Raw genomic sequence first — 14,496 nt, forward strand, 5'->3', positions numbered from 1 at the left:
TCAATGATGGAGATGACTCCCATTTTATATGTTACCGAAAGGTCTTTAAGTGTTTCACACTGTAAACATTTTGACGCACAATGTCAATAAAAGTAGCTTACAAAATAAATACACATGTATACACATGTATAATACTAACCCAAAGATAGTTGCAGAAATAAGAACATTTAACATAATTATGTATAGCGGATAATTAATTAAAAATGCTCTTAACATCAGATTCCAAAATATAACGTTATAATTATGCAAAAAATTAAAATAAAAGAAATTAAATCTTCCTATTTCATAAAAAACGTATATAATCAATCCGATTATTATACGAATTATCCAGTTACGTAGTCTTTGGTATTCCTTTGTCACTCCGAGAGCTTCCAACGTGTCGTCTACTATAGCAAGTTTACGTAAGCACATTTTCAAATCCTTTAAAAAAAATCATATTAATCGATTATGCAACATAGCACAAAATTATTGTAATTTTATATTTGAATAAAAATTGTTGTTGCAATGTGTATAGGAAATGTGACAGATAAACAGATATTATAATAATGTAAAGCATTAAAATTAATTATTAAAAAAATTAATTGTTAAAAAAAATTTTTTTTAAATTTAATTTAATTCATTGTAAAACCCTATGAAAAAAATTACATGTTAACAAAGTAAGATAGACATAAAATATGATACAATATACTATAGTAGCTTGCAAATAGTTAGACTTTAGCAAAACTGCTGTTACATAGCCTACCAGCAACAAAAAACTAGGACTAAGACAACGATGCAATGAATAGTGAAAGAATAGTTCAAATCTTATACATACGCACGCATTCACACAGGCGCAAGCACCTACACACATACCAGTTACAGTCTCTCTTAAATACTATGAGTGACGCAATGAAATACGAGACAGCAGAACGAAAGTAGGGGGACAAAGAGGGAGAGATTTTTATTGATACAGGAACAGAATTAAAATATTGGGTTATCTAAAAAGTATCCGCGTTACTTTGTCACTAGATATATGACCATCAACACACATCTAGTGACAAAAAACCGCGGATACTTTTTGGATGACCCAATATTTGACTAAGGTGCAGAAGAAAACGGTACGGAACATAGTGGAATGATAAGTAATCTTGGTACCTTGGTGACAAGGGGGTTAAAAATAAATAGAATGAAGTTCAAAGTTTAATTGAAAGAGGCGTTGAATAGAGGATATAGAGGAGATATAGAGGAATATTGAAGAAAAAAAAAAGAAAAAACGAGAAACAATACAGATGTAGAATAAAACGTTGCCACATCCTAAGCCAGTCACATCTCTGATAATATACAGATATATGATCGTATTTACGAACGCATTAAAAGAAGCAGTGGCAAGAATTTTGGATACGCTGTACACGATATAAGAGTTATTGATTAAGAGCCAAAACGTAGATAACATCGCGTAATCGTAAAATAACGAAATAACGAGTAATTGAGAAGAAAGAAGCTTTTAAAAGCAGGAAAGGATGTAAAGGCGAAGGGGATTAAGAAGACGTAGACGGACGTAAGCAGCCCGACACTTGACAGGCACATATTCGAATATCCATGAAGAATCAACATGGACACCATGAATCTAAATAAAGGAGGAGGGTGGAATTGGAACGGAATTAAGAGAAATATTGGAATATAAGGATTGAATACGGGATAATAATGTTGAGGAACCGACAATTAGCAAGGATGATTTAGAGGAATTTAGATGCAGTGAATTATTAGCAGATCATTCGGTAATAAATTTTAGATTTTTATTTAAAGCAGAACAAGTTGCAAAAGCATCGAATGGGTAAAAGAATTTGAAAAGAATTATGTCGTCTGCGTACATGAAGGGGATAGAGAAATATTAGGCAAAGATAAAAATATTAAAAAGTAAAATTCCGTGAATGGAATCCTGAGGTAAGGTCTACTCCAGAAGAAACGGGAAAGAGAAGAAGAAAAAAAAAGAAAAAAATTATATTTGAGGACTTATTTGCTGCGTGCGATTTGTAAGAAACGAGTAGATTAGCGAGAGAACCGAATGAGAGAGACTGCGTAGCTTTAACTAAAAATAGGTCATGTTTAACGATATTGAAAGCCTTTTATAAAAACGTTTTATCATTTTGTATTTGCTTGTAATTGTGAATTTAAGATTCCTTTAATGCTCACAATTAAAAATATTATTAAACAAAAAAAGTAATACTAAAAGATCAAGTATTATTATATTGAGCCCTGGAGTACATTTTAAAATTTGTACCTTAAAACGACAGAAGCAAATGATAATTAATATAATGCTAAACAACGGATAGAAATCCCGTAAGATTGTGACGTTTTCTTGCAAATTTATGACGTGTTCTGGATAGTGTACGAAGTATATAAGAGAGCCCCATTTGGCCAAAGCATATAGGTAAGAAAGATATATCCTAGGTTGTCCACAAGGATATTCCATCATGTACAAATTGCAAAACGATCCAATGATCAATAATGGCGCCAGAGCTCTTTCTAGTGTCTCTGCCATAAATACCGAGTCGTCAGCTAGTATTTTAACTGAATTAGTTCTTGTTGCACGAGGCACAAACACGTTTTAATAATTTTTACAAGATTTTTAGAAATAGTTTTCGCAGTTCTTTTAGGAATTTTGTGGAACTACACTGTAAGGTATGTACACTGGGAGATAACGTAACGTAAATGCCGTTTAATCAACAAGTGTTGGACAACAGACTATGGGACACACAGATAATCTAGATTAGATTGCCTTTCTTTTTATTTATAGATATGTAGATTGAGGCCATTAGATGTGGATCACTCTTGAAAGAATAATTCATATTTCATATTTTATATTTTTATAAAGATTATCTTATGGATTTTATTTCATTTCGGTACTGTTTTATACGTTTTAATGATGATTAAATTACGTAATGACAATTATTTACAATTAGACTCCATGTATTATTGATGACTCCACGAATTAATTTACCAATTGTTTCATCTTTTTGGGATTTAATTTCATCTAAACAGGATATCAACTTTTTTTATTAAATCTATTGCTACTTACTCCTGTAAAAGCCATAAGGCAATTCTTATGATATTACACTTTCTATGTATTTTTTACATATCCTAGTTCATGTCTCACGTTTTGTTAGTTAATAAAACGTGCAGATATTAGTAAAATGTGCAGCGCTATTGCTAATAAATAAAAAAAAATTGACATTTGAAAAAGACAAAACAAATGCTAAAGAATCTTGTGATATGCATTATTTGATATATAAAAATACTATAATTATTTAAATATAATTAAGTATGATTCCGAACTAATGCCTGATCCGCATTTAATGCTTTTACTCTATTATTACCAGGTATGAATGATTGTATTAGGTGTATAACTTTGCTTCCGCCGTTTTTTTTCCGAAATTCGAGGCTTTATTGTAAAAAACTGGTTATACATTTATGATTCAGAGTATTGTTCATCGCTGGCCTACTTTTTCCCATCTTTCGAGCAGCGTACGAATCCCGTGTCGAAAAAACTGGTCTTTTGAGGCGATCCACGAATCGATTCAATTTTTTATTTCTTCATAAGACCATAAGTGCTGGTCAGCCAGGCCGTGTGCCATTGATCGAAACAAGTGATAGTCAGAGGGAGCAACGTCTGGAAAATACGGCGGGTGGAGTAGGACTTCCTATTTCAACGTTTCCAAGTATGTCTTGACCACTTTCGCAACATGGGATTGAGCATTGTCATGCTGCAAAATCACTTTATCGTGTCTCTCATTGTATTGCGGCCGTTTGTCTTTCAATGCTCGGCTCAAACGCATCAATTGCGTTCGATACTGATCGTCTGTGATTGTTTCAGTCGGTTTTAACAGCTCATAATATACTACGCCGAGCTGGTCCCACCAAATACAGAGCATGACATTGGAGCCATTAATATTTGATTTAGCCGTCGACGTGGAAGCATGGCCGGGAATTCCCCATGATTTTCTGCGCTTGTGGTTATCGTAATGAATCCATTTTTCGTTCCCAGTCACAATGCGATGCAGAAATCCCTTCCCTCTTTGCCTTTCAAGCAGCTGTTCACAAGCAAACAAACGCCGTTCAACATCTCTCGGCTTCAACTCGTACGGCACCCAATTTCCTTGCTTCTGAATTATGACTTTGAGGCATTTTAAAATGGCTTGTTGAGTCACTCCCAATGATCGTGCCAATTCTTCTTGATTTTGACACGAGTCTTGATCAAGTAATGCCTCCATTCTGTATCTTCGAAAACCTTCTCTCTTCTACCGCTATGCCGGTCTTCGACGTCAAAATCACCGTTCTTGAAGCGTTGAAACCACTCACGACACGTTCTTTCACTAATAGCGGCCTCATCATAAGTATTTGAGAGCATTCGATGAGCTTCAGCCACAGATTTCTTCATATTGAAGCAGAAAATTAAAACCTCCCGCAAATGACGAGAATTTTACTCGTAAACTGACATTTTCAATCGAGAATAACTTTATGATGCAGACACAAATCGACTAATGTTTCTATGGGATTATGTTGACAGATGCCCAAGTTTATTGTATGACGTCTATTTATTTCGACCATCATTTATCGCGAAAGCCTATAAGAAAACGGCGGAAGCAAAGTTATACATCTAATAACATTTGGACTTTATGCTTAGTACAAACGTGCTTAATGGATGCTTTTTATTTACGTGGCTTCTAACGACAAATGGCAACTTAAGTTGAAGTTGACAACTTTAATAAAATATTTGATGTATTGAAGATATGTGAAATTATAAAGCTATTTGTAATGTAAAGGAAAATACAATTATTCTTATAATGATAATATAATTTATTAATGTAAACGTGATGTTAATTTTATTATTATTTTTTTACTTTTTTTTTCAATATATATATATGTATATATATAATATATTTATATAGTATATATGAATATATATATAAATGCACACAATTTATGTACTTACATGTATTATATATATTATAGTATTTATTTTCGTAAAGTAAAAGATTTAAACTAAATATGCTGCGAATGAAAAATTTGATTTCGGCTAATTGTTTTGCCTTCTCTCTCTTTTTTTTAATTCACTGTAAAAATTCAGATATATTATTAATAAACATGCACAAGATATCATAGGAATCATCCTTTATCTATACATGAATGGATTGTAAAAGAATAGAAAAAAAGCTAATATATAAAGATATAATGAACTTATTACGAGATATAATAGAATTATGTTTATTCTCTTTTTGTAAATTAATGAAAGATGAAGCGAATAATATAAATATAAAGGAAAGTCGCCGATACTTTTATAGGTTTTCTAAAGCGACACCTTCTAATTTCTCAGAAACTAACTACTGCACTCTTAATTTAATATTACCAATTAAAACATGATCTATTAACTGTTTAGTTAATTAGAAAATTGTAAACGCATAATTCGTATATTTTTGATTTGTTTTTATACAAAATCAGCTAAAAACGAATTCTATGAATGCGAAAATAAAATTCTTTGATGATTTTCTTTTGCAAATTGCGTAATTTAAATAACAGTGACTGTATTATTAATAATATTACAGTTTTAAATGCTTGTAATTTCCTAAATTAGTTTTATTTATATTATTTTTTCTCTCTTAGTTTTTTATAATATGATTTAATAAATATAAAATCAGGGTGCAATGTAAATCGGCACACATGTCTGATGTTAAACATACCATGAGTTAACTTAATTTTCATAATGTTGCCTTATAATGCCAAATAACTTTATCCAAATAATGGTACATATAGTATATAAGAAACTATTGCGTTACATATTTACATCTGGCATATAATTTACGCATATAATTTAGCAAAAATGTTTTATTTCGAAGTGAAAAAATTCTGGGAACTCTTATATACATTTACATATAGGTATTTTATATAGATAATTTCTGTAAAAAAAAAATGAATAGGAATATGTGGCATATATTATATTACTGCCTACTGTGTCAGTTTTGGAGATTATTTTATCGAACGCTTATTTTTGCTAATCTAACGAAAAAAATTGATTATTACAAAACTACAAATAATATTATAAAAACTGCTTATATTATCTGATAGAAAACACTTTTTAATTTGTATATATGTATTTAAAGTTTATTTTTATCTCTTGAATTAAGAAATATTGTCTAATAACAAAATGTTACGGCGGTATCGGCCACCTCTCCCTAAATGTATAAAATAATATTACCGTTATATTAGAGGAAATCAAAGTTTTGAAACTGGTTGTCACACGGATTTAACTTTCAACAAGCTAATAACTCAACCCAAGTATTCTCTTTTTACTGTAGACTGCTGATGAAATTGTGTAAAATGTTTTGCACCAAAGACGTATTTGTTATTTACAATATTATAGTCTGCCCGTTTTTACCAAACATAATTATGACAAAAAAAAAGAATTACTTCGTAATTCCATTTTTGCAGACGCGTACTTTAAGACAAATTTCATTAAATTAACTTATTTGAATGTTTTGTTCCAAATGTCTTAAAATTTAGCAATTTTTATTTCTATCTTAGATGGTACGGAATTAAAGCATTTGTCCAATAATAAACATTGTATTATTAAAATATTTACTAAATAAAAATGTAATTCTTATTGCTGAGTCAGAATTCAGATTTTCTTGAATCATATACGAATTTTATGTTCTTATTTATATTTTGTAAATATATAAAATATCCTTTCGAAACAAAATGTTATAAACATGTACGTATATAAGCAATTTATATATTTTATATAATATTTTATATAAAAGGATTTAATATTTTATGAAGGATTTAATTTATGCTGTATTACATTTTATTATATTATTCTTTGTACATTATAATTCTTTTTTTGTTTTTTATAATTATATTATTATAAAATATATTGCATGAAAAATAATAAATTGTAATGTAAACATGAAAATATTCAAATCCAGTAAGCACAAAGTTAAACGTACTGTAGGTACGTTTGACGTAGGTATAATTTGTCACATTACAATAAAATTGTAATATCATATGTTTTATTACAGATATTTTGTAACTTGGTATTTAAAATAAAAAAGTGACTCGCTGTTAAAAATCAGATGATGTTAATTTGATATATTAAGATATATATTTTAATATATATTATATATATTTTATAGATATTTTAATTCACTATAGATATTTTAATTCACGAATTTCTAAAATAAAATTTCTAATAGCACGGGTTGATCAGTTTTATGAATCATTGTATATATATAACTTTATATACAATATATAGTATATATATTTTTAGTATAAGATTTTTAGAAGTAGAAAATCTATAAAGCGGTCTGTTCTGTAAGCGTGAAGTCGCTTTCATACTCAGTATTTTGCGCCGACAAGTTCAATTCACAATGATCATTATTCTTCTCACAAGCCTTCTTCGCCTGTTCTGAAAGACTTTGCGCCATCTGATTGCCCGTCTTTTCCACCATTTGTGAAAAGTAACCATTTGGTTTGTCGTGTAACAGCTCATATGGACAACCAAATTCCTATTGACATGACAATTTTAATTATCAAATGCATATAAAGACTTTCCTCCAGGATATTACAAAATTTTCCAAAAAAAGCTTGATTATTCTTTGCATACATAACATTGAATTTTCAGGAAAAAGTATGTTATTAAATCGATTTTAAACTCTCTGAATAATTTGAAGTAAATTTTCTTTCTAAAGAGTAAAAATTAAGTTGGTCTTGAATAAGAATATCCTAATATTCAATCTTAAAGAATGAAATTTCATTTTTTAGAATGAATTTTATACTAAATATCTTTTAGAGATTGAATTAATCATGCTATTAATCAAAATTATTATAAGCAACTTTTTTAGACAGTTATATAGAAAATTATATTTCTTAATTTTGTCTTACAAAATCAATATTCTTCTTAACCCATTCACGCTTTAATTATTAAAACGAAAAACCTACCACGATAGAACCATTCTCCATTACGATGATCCGATTGCTATCTATAATCGTATTCAAACGACGTATGCAATCCTAATAACGGTGCATTCTTTAAAACTGCTCCTTATTATATTCTGAATTAAAGCATCCGTGCTGGAAATTGAATTTTAAATTGTGGGAAATGCAAATTTATAAACATGTAAAATTTAAATCTCTCTCTCTCTCTCCCTCTCTCTCTCTCTCTTTCTCTCTGTGTTGCAAATTACAGATACAAAATATGTACTATTTTGATGGAAATATTTACCAATTCGATTTGAAAAGATTTGATTTCTATTAATCTTGAATTTATTATAAAACGAATGTTTATCGTACCCTTGTAACATATTGTGAAAATACTTTATATCATTCGCAATCATTCGCAAAAGTAGCAACTTAATAACAGAAAGTTTGAATTATTTACATATGGTAATTTATTGCTATATTTCATACCAAATGTCACATTCATATTATAATAAACTCTCAATAGTCATCATAACTTGTGTGATGTTACTATAAAATCATTAAAGGCTACATCACATTATTATTTTGATCTGTATGTGTCATAACACTATAAATAATTGTTAATTCATCTGTATAATGATGTCACACTTGTAACAAAGCGGATATTCGTACAATACAATAATTTATTGTCATATCATATCCATGACAAGGTAAATATTTGCATGTCATCATAACTTTGTTGCGATTAATGTGTCTTCTGTGATTTGCTATGGAGAATTTATTATAGATATATAATTAATCAATCAAAATTTATTGTCTTTATTAAATATTTAAATACAATCCTAAAGAATCGTGAAGACTTACTGTGAATCAATATTGGCCATGGTTTCATCGAGAACGAACAAGCGATTGTTTCTCAAGATTGCTCTGGCCAGTCATATGAATTGCTTCTGACCGACGCCAGAGAAGATATCGTGGTCTAGTGTGACATCACTCAGCTCGACTTGTCGCAACACTTCCCACAGCTTCAAGTCATCATACTGATTAAACGGATCCAGATTGTAACGCAGACTCTCGGAAAAGAGCACAGGTTCCTGTAGTATAATGGAGATTTTGCAGCTCAGTTCATTGAGGCCCATCGTGCTTATCTCCCGATCATCGATCTTGATCTCGCCTTCTAGACTTTCATTGAACAAAGTGGCAATATGCCGAGATCAAAATATAAAACAAAATATAAAACAAAATATTTAACAAATCAATAAAATTAACTTAATCTTTTTCATTTCTGTAGTCACTTTAAGAGCAAAATTTGTAATATATATTTTTATATTTTAACATTTTTCATTTAAAGATTAGAATTATTAATAATCTACAAATTGATATTATTATATTTTTCATCAGGTATAATGGTGCTGTTCTTTTTGTAAATGTATATTTGCAGGTAAAATGTTGTATGGTCGATTATTCACAAATAATTTCCTGTCTTTAAAATTTGGAAATCTGTTCTAATTTAAAACCATTTAAGTTTCAATTTTTGTAGCAAAATCGAAATATTGTTTTTGTAATATTTATGTTGTAATATGCAATATTGTTTGTATTTGATATATTTATCTAAAAAATATGACAAATGAATATTTGGCCATCTTTTTCAATATAGGTATGACCTTCAATGTCTACCAATAACATGTTTGCTAGTACAATATTTATCGGAATAACATGTCTTTTGAGTGATCTTATTTATTGAGAAATCGTTTTAACGATACGCTATCGCTGACCACAGATGGCGCTTCTACCACCGGGACGTTCATCTTTTGCATGCATGATAAAACAATAACAGTTCGAGTCTTCCCTGCGTCGCGATCCCTCCTCAACAGGTTATGGGCCCAGGCAACGATTCGCAATAAGTGTTCGTATTAAAGTGAAAAAGTGAGTGAGATTCTCAGTGATCAAGTGCATCAAAGAAAACGACACTCACAATGAATGTGTCCGCTGAAACGAATGAACGCTGAATGAATGAGCCGTATTGAAACGCTCAATAAAGACAATTACGACACCTGGAAAATGCAGATGCAAGCAATATTGGTGAAAAACAACGCAAATATGGAAATATGTGAATGGAACAGACGTGAAAACAGAACTAGTTGCCGACGACGATGGGATATCTGCCCAAGCTCGTGCGGAATGGGACGACAACGATAGTAAGGCAATGTCAGATCTCATCCTTTCAATTCACCCGAGCGAATTGAAGCAGATCAAAGGCTGCACATCATCTCGAGAAATTTGGCTGAGATTGGAAGGGATATATCAATCCAAGGGTCCTGCCCGAAAAGCAACGCTGCTGAAACGTCTCGCATTACAAAAAATGGCGGACGGGGAAGACGTGCGCGAACATATTCGTACATTCTTCGACGCAGTGGATAAACTGACCGAAATGGAAGTGATCATAAATCCCGATCCGCTCGCGATCTTTATTATTATACAGTCTACCATCGCAATATGAAAACTTCCGATGTGCCATCGAATCGCGCGATGAATTACCTACACCGGAAGCACTACGAATTAAAATAATTGAAGAGAGCGACTCCCGAAAAAAGGACAACGTTCTTGTGCAAAATGCTATGGCGATCAAGCCTTACGCAAATAAAAATTGGAAGAACAAAAAGAAGGCGACATCGAAAAACGAGGACAAAGAAAAATCTAAGCTTAAATGCCACAGTTGCGGAAAAATTGGGCACAAGGCGGCCGACTGCTGGTATCGAGACAAACAATTAGCCAAAACGGCCGAAGATATAGGATTCTTTATGACACTCGCGACGAAGCCATTGCCGCTCGAAACGGACGAAGCGCACGAGGCGCGCCGAAGACTCGCGAAGATAACCGAAGGCGAAGTTTCCCGAGCGATCGCTGAAGACGGAGAGTGCAGATCGCAGCGAGCGGGGCCACTCGACGACAGTGTCCGAAGTTTTCCGAAGGACGCCGAAGGCGCGACTGTAGCGAACCGCAGCGAGAATAATAAGTCGACGCACGCGTTAACCGCAACTCGCAATGAACTATGGTGCCTCGACAGCGGCTGCACGTCGCACATATGCAAAGACGCCCATGAATTCACTGAGATGAGGGAGTGCGAATTCGGACAACTCAACTTAGCGAGCAATGCCTCTACAAAAATCAATGCGAAAGGAGTCGTGAATATTGTAGCGAATTCAGACGGACGTGAAACAAACGTGGTGCTGAGCGATACACTCCATGTTCCCGACTTGCGCACAAATTTGCTTTCAGTCGGTAAAATAACCGAAAAGGGATTCAGTGTAACATTTAACAGAAATTCCGCATCTATAATAGACGAAGACGGAAATACGAAATTCGTCGCAAAACGTATCGACGGACTTTATTATCTCGAGGGAAATGCGCGATCGGAGTGTAGACTGACTTTACACCGCAAGATTCAAAACGGAATATCAACGGATTCTGAGATCGTGAAATGGCATCGGCGCCTAGGACACCTGAATCTGAAAGACTTAGTGAAGTGCGATCGCGAGAATAAAATGCGAGGACTGCGCTTGAATAAATTCCATGGACCGCTCGAATGTGAAATCTGCACCCGAGCAAAAATGACTAGGATTCCTTTCCCGAAGAACTTAAATAGAAAAACGGAATTGTTAGAGCTCATTTATTCAGACGTTTGCGGACCCATGCGCGTGGAAACGAACGGCGGGGCCCGGTATTTCGTGACCTTCATAGACGACAATTCGAAGTGGTGTCACGTGAGGATAATCAAAAGGAAGAGCGACGTATTCAATTGCTTCGCAGAATTCAAGGCCTTAGCAGAAAATTCTACCGGAAAGAAGATAAAATATCTTCAAACGGATAACGGTCTGGAATACGTGAATACGGAGTTCAATGAATTTCTGAAAGCGAACGGAATTCAGCGGCGACTCACTACAACCCGGAACAGAATGGAACGGCGGAAAGGAAAAATCGCAGTGGAGATGGCGAGGTGCCTTCTGACGCAATCTGGATTAGCCACATCGTTTTGGGGCGAGGCCATCGCCACGGCAAATTATTTGCGAAATCGGTGCCCCACAAGTAGTCTGAAGGGGAGGACACCGTACGAAAAATGGAGAGGACGCACACCGAACGTCAGCCATCTCAGAGACTTCGGATGCGAAGTCTATGTCCTGGATAGGACACCCGGCAAGGGGAAGCTCGAACCTCGATCTACGAGAGGAGTATTCATCGGCTACTCTGATACGTCAAGAGCCTACAGAGTCTGGCTACCGGAAGAAAAGAAAGTCGTGATATCAAGAGATGTCAAATTCATGGAGAATAACGCAAAAAATTCTACCTACATTGAATCTGTGCCGGAAACGTTCAGTGAGAAGCAGGCCGACGATCCAATAGACGGATCACATGAAATGGACATCGAGCTAACGCCCCCACCAATAGTTAACGAAACCGTACCAGAAGACGAGACAGAGAAAAACTTCGAAGACAGGCAATCGACGGCGAATGAGCGGGACGTCGTTGCACAGAGAGACTCGCAGGCAAAAAGGGGCCGAGGCAGGCCTACCATAGTGCGCATTGGACTGAGGGGAAGACCCCTCAAAAGGTATCATGAAGCTCGCACCGCCAGCGAAGAAATGGAACACGCCTTCTCCGTGGAGATCCCCATACGTCAGGCCATGGATTGTTCTGATGCGGATGAATGGATCCGCGTCATGGCAGAAGAAGTGATCTTCATCGTCAAAAATGACACGTGGGAACTTGAACAAAGACTGACAAACCGCGACGTGATTGGAAGCAGATTCGTCTTAAGAAATAAGTACTACACGAACGGAGTCGTTGAACGCCGCAAAGCTCGGTTGGTCGCAAAAGGTTTCTCCCAAAAGCCAGGAGTGGACTTTCACGAAACGTTTGCACCAGTAGCGCGTTTGAATTCGATTCGTGCTCTAACCGCGGTGGCAGCGAAACATCAGATGTCGATGCATCAGATAGATGTGACGACAGCCTATTTGAATGGAGACCTTGACGAAGAAATCTTCATGGAGCTACCGGAATTTCTTGAAGAAATCATGCAGCAAGTGGTTCAATCTGGTATGGCATCAAGAAGAATCAAGGTCAAGAAGATGCTAGACCAGATCAGGACTGGCGACATGGTATGCCGCCTAAAAAAATCCCTTTACGGACTGCGCCAAGCTGCACGAAGCTGGAACAATAAAATTAGTGAAGCCATCAAGGAATACGGAGGCATTCCTGCCGACGCCGATCCTTGTATATTCCGAATAAATCGAGGGGGAATCACACTTTTAATTGCCGTATATGTCGACGACATCATGAGCGTCTCCGACAGCATCAAGGAGATCCGTAACTTCAAACAATTTTTGGCTCAGAAGTTCGACATCAAGGATCAAGGTGAGATTGGATAATGCATAGGACTGGAGTTCAATCGAGACAACGGAGGTATATCGATTCGCCAAAAAGGTTACATCTTAGATATCCTGAGAAAATTCGGGATGGCCGACTCGAAATCTGTCAACGCCTATGGACATTGGAGTAAACTGACTCACCCTGAGGGCGCCATGGAGAAGAAATATGCCGAATTGCCCTACCGTGAATTGGTGGGTGCTTTGATGTATTTGGCCACTGCAACGAGGCCCGATATTGCACATGCCGTGAGTTTCCTGAGCCAGTTCCTAACCAACTACAGACAAGAACACTGGACCGCTGCAAAACGTGTTTTACGTTACTTGAGAGGGACACCGGACATCGGGATTACCTACGGATGTGGCGGAAGCTCAATCATCGGTTTCTCAGATTCTGACTGGGGAAACTGCCTCACAGATAGACGGTCGTACACCGGATACATATTCATGTACAACGGAGGTGCTGTATCCTGGGAGTCGAGGAAGCAAAGGACAGTGGCTTTATCTTCGACAGAAGCCGAATATATGGCTCTCACCGAAGCCTCTAAAGAAGCCATTCATCTAAGAGGACTGCTGAAATTTCTCAATTCAGAGGACACGCCAGAGGTCATCGTTTTCAGTGACAATCAAGGAGCGCTGAAACTAGCCGAGAATCCGGTCTTCCACGCTAGGACAAAGCATATCGACATACGACACCATTTTGTTCGTGAAGCTATAAATAACGGATCCTTTCAGCTGCGTCACGTCTCAACGGAAGAAATGGCTGCAGACATCCTAACGAAAGGATTATCGAGACCTAAGCACGATAAGTGCCGGAGTTTGATTGGTCTCGAAGAAGCATGAGTAATGGTTCTCCTTTAGTTCGATCGCGTATCGAGGGGAAGTATTGAGAAATCGTTTTAACGATACGCTATCGCTGACCACAGATGGCGCTTCTACCACCGGGACGTTCATCTTTTGCATGCATGATAAAACAATAACAATTCGAGTCTTCCCTGCGTCGCGATCCCTCCTCAACATTATTTCTTTTAAAATATAGAAGCCCGATAAAAAATTTTTTATACATAATTATGCATAAACGGTTGTACACAATTTATAACCGTTACAAATAAACTACGTATAA

The 14,496-nt window shown here is 35.3% G+C and overlaps 1 long non-coding RNA gene and 1 pseudogene across 1 annotated transcript; one reads left to right on the top strand and one right to left on the bottom strand.

The window, feature by feature from the left end:
• Positions 1-7,256: 7,256 nt before the first annotated feature.
• LOC147907826 (uncharacterized) lies at positions 7,257-8,038 on the bottom strand. Its single transcript, XR_015546889.1, has 2 exons — positions 7,972-8,038; positions 7,257-7,538 (listed from the first exon to the last, which is right to left on the bottom strand). It is a non-coding gene; the product is annotated as an uncharacterized LOC147907826 (long non-coding RNA).
• Positions 8,039-13,463: 5,425 nt separating this feature from the next.
• Positions 13,464-14,216, top strand: LOC147907827 (uncharacterized; annotated as a pseudogene).
• Positions 14,217-14,496: the final 280 nt, after the last annotated feature.

The sequence above is a fragment of the Acromyrmex echinatior genome, chromosome 12 (assembly GCF_024713525.1).
Source record: "Acromyrmex echinatior isolate Ae372 chromosome 12, ASM2471352v2, whole genome shotgun sequence".
Classification (NCBI taxonomy): Eukaryota; Metazoa; Arthropoda; class Insecta; order Hymenoptera; family Formicidae; genus Acromyrmex; species Acromyrmex echinatior.